Raw genomic sequence first — 6,223 nt, forward strand, 5'->3', positions numbered from 1 at the left:
TATTTGCTATTTGTTATTGTGCTTGCCATTATTACTATGGTTTATTTTTGTATCCTTTGTATATATTGGTTTTGCATACTTTTGTTATATACATTTTTTGTTACCCTTTTAAACAACTATAGATAAAGCTTATTTACAGTACCCTTTATTTTTTGGTCTTTTCACATCCATTGTTTCAACAGCAATGAGCTGCCTCAAAGTGTGGTGGAGTTTCGGGAGGTTTTTAAACAGAGGATGGATGGTCATCTGTCACAGGGAATGCTTTGGTTGTGTCTTCCTGTATGGCACGGGGTTAGCCTTGATGACCGCTGCAGTCCACAAAAGCAACATTTCCAACCTCCAATTCAGATATAACAAGCTTGTTTTCTGCTGCTCCAGAAAACAGGACCTGGAACAATGGAAGAAAGCTACAGGAAAAGAAATTCCACCTCAACATTAGGAGGAACCTCTTAACAGTAAGGGCTGTTTGACAGTGGAACACACTGCATGGCAGGAGCTGGACTGGATGGCCCTTGTGGTCTCTTCCAACTGTTCCAATGGCTGGTCTGCACAGGCTCTTAGGGAGTTGGGTATGTTTAGCTGGAGAAGAGAAGGTTAAGAGGTGATACGACAGTAGGGTTGCCATAACCCTCCTGCCGGCGGGACATTCCCGGTTTTTCACCACTAGGGGGCGTCCCTGCACGGTTTCCTCCTTGACTCCCGGCCTGTTACCAATCTGGTGACTTTCACACCCAAATGGGTACTTTTCAGAGCCTTTGGTGTGATTTTGGAGGTTGGTTTTAGTGGTAATTTTGAGAGTTGAAATAAGTTCCAATTGTTTTTATTCAATTAGGCCTACGTTTTATTGCCATATTAACATTACAGGGACTTTTCAGGGATTTTGACTGAATATTTGGTGAGATACGGGGGGATTTGGTGAGTTTTGGCCAAACGTTTGGGGAATTATCTTCAAGGCTTGATCATGGCAACAGGAGGTTGCCAGACTCAGGAAGAGCCAGAGCTCCTCCTCTGTTTGGTTCCAGCAAGGCAGCAGGGGGGAGAGGGCCATTTCCTTTGGCACTGAGGCGAGGATGATGAGGAGGAGGAGGAGGAGGAGGAGGTGCGTGGCCATTTTCAATATTTATTTTGCCCCTGTGTATTTTTTCTAACTTTGACTGCCAGGGCTCAATGCTCTGGAATTCTGGTGTCTGTGAGGCATTTGGCCTTCTCTGTCAGAGAGCTCTGGTGCCACAATAAACTACAGTTCCCAGGATTCCATAGCACTGAGCCCTGGCAGTCAAAGCAGTGTGTTTTGGACACAGAGATCCTCCTTTTGTGAGTTAATGAATGAATCCAGTCCCTAGCCTTTCTATCTCTCTCACACTCTGCAGGAGTAATAACCCATTTTGAGACTGCTTTAACTCAATGGTAGGGAATCCTGGGAATGCTAGTGTTTGGGAGACATTGAGACTTCTCTGTCAGAGGCTCTGAGGCCACAATAGACTACAATTCCCAGGATTCCCCAGCACTGAGCAGTCTCAAACTGGACCATTTCCTCAGTGTGGATGCACCTGGGGAGGAATTCTGGGCACTGCAGTTCAACTATGTTTGGAGGGTTATGTGACTCCCTGTCAGAGATGGCTCTGGGGCCACAGTGTACTACAATTCCCAGCATTTCCCAGCACTAACCCAGGACGGTTAAGTCACTCTCGAACTGGATTCTTTCCTCAGTGTGGAACTCTGGGCATTTCAGTCCAGCTATGTTTTATTTCTGCAGTGTATTTTGGACCAGAGACAAGGTGACCAGACATCCTCCTCCTTTTCCAGGACATGTCCTCTTCTGTCAAATTTCAAAATGTCCTCCATTTTGATCATGCCTAAGAAACATGCATTTATATTATCATTTTTTAAAAAGTCATCATTTTTTTCGCGTGTCCTCCATTTATTAAAACTGTGCCCTACATTTGAAAATGTTGTCCTACGTTTGTCCTACATTTGTCCCGGTTTGGAGGTCCTGGCTTATGGCAACCCTATACAACAGTCCTGTTTAAATATTTGAAGGGATGTGACATTGAGGATGGAGCAAGCTTGTTTTCCCCTGCTCCAGAGAATTAGAATAGGACCAAGAACAATGTATGCAAACACCAAGAAAAGGGACTCCACCTAAACATTAGGAGGAACTTCCTGACAGTAAGGGCTGTTTGACAATGAAATAAACTGCCTCAGAGAGCGGTGGAGTCTCCTTTAGGGGTCGTTCCCACTTACCTATAAAGCGAGTCATGATCCGAATTTAGGGTGCATTGTTCCCACTGAAGCTCGAATTCAATCTCCATTACCCCTCATTCGTTCCCACAGCATCTCGAATTAGAATTGAATTAAAATGTTTAAACCGGATTATCAGCCTATAATTCAGTTTTAAAAAATAGTAGGTTATAATGCAAGTTATTTTTGAAAGCGGGGTACGATTCGCTGTATCCAAATGGTAACGAAAGGGTGTCTGATTCAGGAACCTGGAGATGGGAGGAGCAGCACTCAAGGGGCTGGCCTGGGGGTGTCACCCTCTTTGTTCTCTTTCTGCATCGCCGGCACCATTTTCTTCCATTCGCATAGCCTTTACCCCGGTAGATTGCAACCTCCCCTCTGCTCCTCATTCATAGACCGATGTGTGAGGAGAGCCATTGAACACCATTTTAAACTATTTTTTTCTTTTTTCACCTCTGCTTGAGCGCCAGAGCAGCAGATGGGCTTTGCCTGCTTGATCGCCCTCCAAACAGCCCAAGGAGCAATGGGGGAGGCAAAGCAATTTTGGGAAAGGAGGCTCCTTCCAGAGGAACTATGGGATCGCCCTCCAAACAGCCCAGGGAGCAATGGGGGAGGCAAAGCGATTTTGGGGAATGGAGAGCCTGGACACTCAGGGATCTGAGGGGGACGGATCAAGCCTTATCTTCTCTCTTCCCCAAAGATTCTCTCCCCAATAATGAAGCCCGCTGCATTCTCCTCCTTGATCCGATTTGCTAAGCCTCCTTCTAGTCTGGGTAAACACAACAGAAGAGCCTTGGATGCAGCTGATTTTCATTGGCTGCCCCCCCCCCCAAAAAAAACCCTAGACTTGTGATGTCTGAAGCCTACGCACTTGCTTGACAGCTTGTGGACACAAATGGGAACGGGGAGCAAGTTAATCCGCTTTAAAATAAAGCGATTTAAAATAAATGGGAACGAAAACAGGGTCTAAATGAATCGAGGTAATTTGTCCCTTTTGGTAATGGAAACGATGGAAAAAATTTGAATTATTCCCGGAACATAATCCGAACCAGAATCGCTCCAATATAATCCGTTTTATCTGCTAAGTGGGAATGCCCCCCAATCTTGTGAAGTTCCCAAATCTCTCTCTCTTTTTCCTTTGCTAGCAATTCTCTCGGAGCCCTTCCTTGTGCTCCCTACCACTTTTAACTCTTTTCTGGCTCAAGGCTATGGAATTCTGGGATTTTTCAGTCTTTCAGAACCACGGAGACCCAGAAGCACAACTGAAAAGGAAACATAGCATCTTCAGAAAGGGGGTGGGGCACTTCCAAATTTCTGGAGCCTAGATCCCAAAGTGAACCAAACTTTTATAGTACTTTGAACAAAGAAAACTACATATCACATTTCATTGGTTAGATATAAATTAAACATATACACCTCCTTTTCATGCATTGGATGCTCAAACATTATATCTAACGTATGTCTGTCCCTCGTGGGAGTCCATCAATCAAACTATTATCTATATATGTTTTCTTGAATTGTCTCCAAACTTTCTCTGCAGTACCGTCTGTTACATTTGGGTTTGTATCTCGAATCAGGAGCCATCTCCGAATTGTTTACATTCCAGAGCAGAGGGTTTGATATGATCTGAATCCATCATCCTGGCCACCTTTACCCTCAGTACATTTCAGTATTATAATTTTAAACTCCTGAGCATAGTCAAATTTCAATTTGAAAATTACGGAGGTTGCCCCTCCGTGAATATTGAAGGCTCCGGACCTCAAGTCCATGAGAAAGGAGGGGCGACTGTATAAAAATAATTACATGGAAGAGAAGGAAGAGGAGGAGGAAGAAGAGGATGAAGAGAAAGAAGAAGAGGAGGAAGAGAAAGAAGAGGAGGGGGAAGAAGAAGAGGAGGAGGAAGAAGAGGAGGAGGAGGGAGAAGAAGAAGAGAAAGAGGAGGAGAAAGAGAGAAGGAAGAGGAAGAGGTGAAGGAGCCCCTTCAACCCCCGCCCCCTGCCACCAGAGAGAGAGACTTATGGGCCTCTCTCTCTGCTCCGTGATTGCTGCTGCGCTAAAAGTGCAGCAGCAGCCACGAAGCCCCCCAAAGTCCCCCCCGCCACCGGAGAGAGAGGCCTATGGGCCTCTCTCTCTGCTCCATGGCTGCTGCTGTACTTTTAGCACAGCAGCAGCCATGGAGGCCCCCCAACCCCCCACCAAAGAGAGAGGCCTACAGAGGCCTCTCTCTTTACCCCACCCCCATTTCCGCACCAAAAGCATGCAAATGGTGGTGGCGGCCTCTAAGGCCCCAGCACAGCTCCTTCTCCTACCTGGGCTCCTTCTCTTGCCCCTTGTGGTCAGTGGAGGTGCCGCAGGCAGCTCCTCTGGCCAAGCTGAGAGGAGAAGGAGCTGTGGCTGAGCCTGGAAGTGCGCCAGAGGCGTGTGAGTGCCCGGGCCCCTTGGGCCCGGGACAAACTGCTGAACCCAGGCGGGGACGAGCCAAGGGCCCCGAAAATCTGGGTTTGTCCCGGGTATAGCAGGGATATGGCAAGCCTAGACTCGACAGATTGCTGCTTTGGAGTGGCGTCCTGCTGCCTCCTTCCTCGCCAGATCAGAGCCATGGCAAGCTCACGCCACGGCCCCAATCCAGCACTTTGCCGGCACTGAAAAGAACAGTAAATGCCGCCCCTTTAACACTGGCAAAAAGGCATCCTTGCCAGAAAAATGGAGGACACAGCCAACTAACAACCAAAACCAATAATTTTTTAAAATCATTAATATAAACCCTTAATTAAAAAAAACCCTATTGATATAAATCCATGCTTCTTAGTCATGCTCAAAATGGAGGCGATTTTGACATTCTTCTTGGACAGAAGGTTGAAATGTAGCTCCTCTTCTCTGGAAACAACTTGAAGGTACACAGCAACAAACATAATAGTACATCTCAGGAAGTAGAATTCAAAGATACAGAGATCTTCTTGCACCTCTCAGACTAAATGCATCTGAGGAAGCAGACTTTAGTCTAAAAAAGCTCATGCTGCGAACTTCTTCCTCCTTGCTGCGGAAGCCTCCCTCTATCTCCATGGGGCTCAGCCAGCTGGCTGAGGCCCTGCGTGGCTCCGTTGCCTCTGGAGGAGGCCTTGACGTGGTGGCCTCTCTCCGTGGGGCCTAGCTGACTTGCTAGGCCTTGCTGGGCTCAGGGGAGGGCTTCCCTCGCTGCCTGCCGTGTCGTCTCAGCCAGCCAGCTGGGCCCCAAGAAGGAATGCCACCATGGCAAGGCCTGTTCTCTACCACCAGCTGTCGTACGGGGCCTCAGGCAGCCGTCTGGGCCCCACGTGGCTCCACTGCCGCTGGGGGAGAGGCCTTGCCGCAGAGGCCGTGCTCCTTGGAGCCCAGCTGGCTGGCAACTCTTATTTGTATGGGAACGACCGCCTCATTCTCAGTGATATGTCCTGTGTTCCTTATTCAGTAAAGAAAACCTCATGTTCCCTAATATGCTGAAAAGTGGATAAGCGAGCGTGAAATTTATGGACCTTCTTCTCCAACAGGGCAACCAACTTGCATTTGCTGCTGTGTGTGATACCCATTAACAAATTTGCTTGCTTTTCTGGGATGCCAACACTTTAACCATTTTCGGGATGGAAGGTCCCTGTGTGATAAGGTCACATAGGCCAATTTTCCTCTGCTGGTCAACATTCTGGTGACCCCAGGCCCCTCCAGTGAGGGGTCTCTTTCAACTCTAGGACTCATAGGATTTTATGCTTCTAACTCTAAGACTCTATGAGTCTTTGCTTCCAACTCGAGGATTCTATAATTCTTTGCCTCTAACTCTAGGACTCTATGAGCCTGTACAGACAGGCCAAAATAAAGCTGCTTCGGGTCAATTTGGAGGTATGCTGTTTAAATGATGCATATGTCCTAAGAGGCCTGAAGCCACACTCCTGTCTTAAGAACTGGAGTGCAGCTTTGGCGCAGCTTCTGGCCTCCTAAGATGTGTGTGTTA

The sequence above is a fragment of the Sceloporus occidentalis genome, unplaced genomic scaffold (genome assembly GCF_023333645.1).
Source record: "Sceloporus occidentalis isolate IW3139 unplaced genomic scaffold, rSceOcc1.0.p SCAF_1, whole genome shotgun sequence".
Taxonomy (NCBI): Eukaryota; Metazoa; Chordata; class Lepidosauria; order Squamata; family Phrynosomatidae; genus Sceloporus; species Sceloporus occidentalis.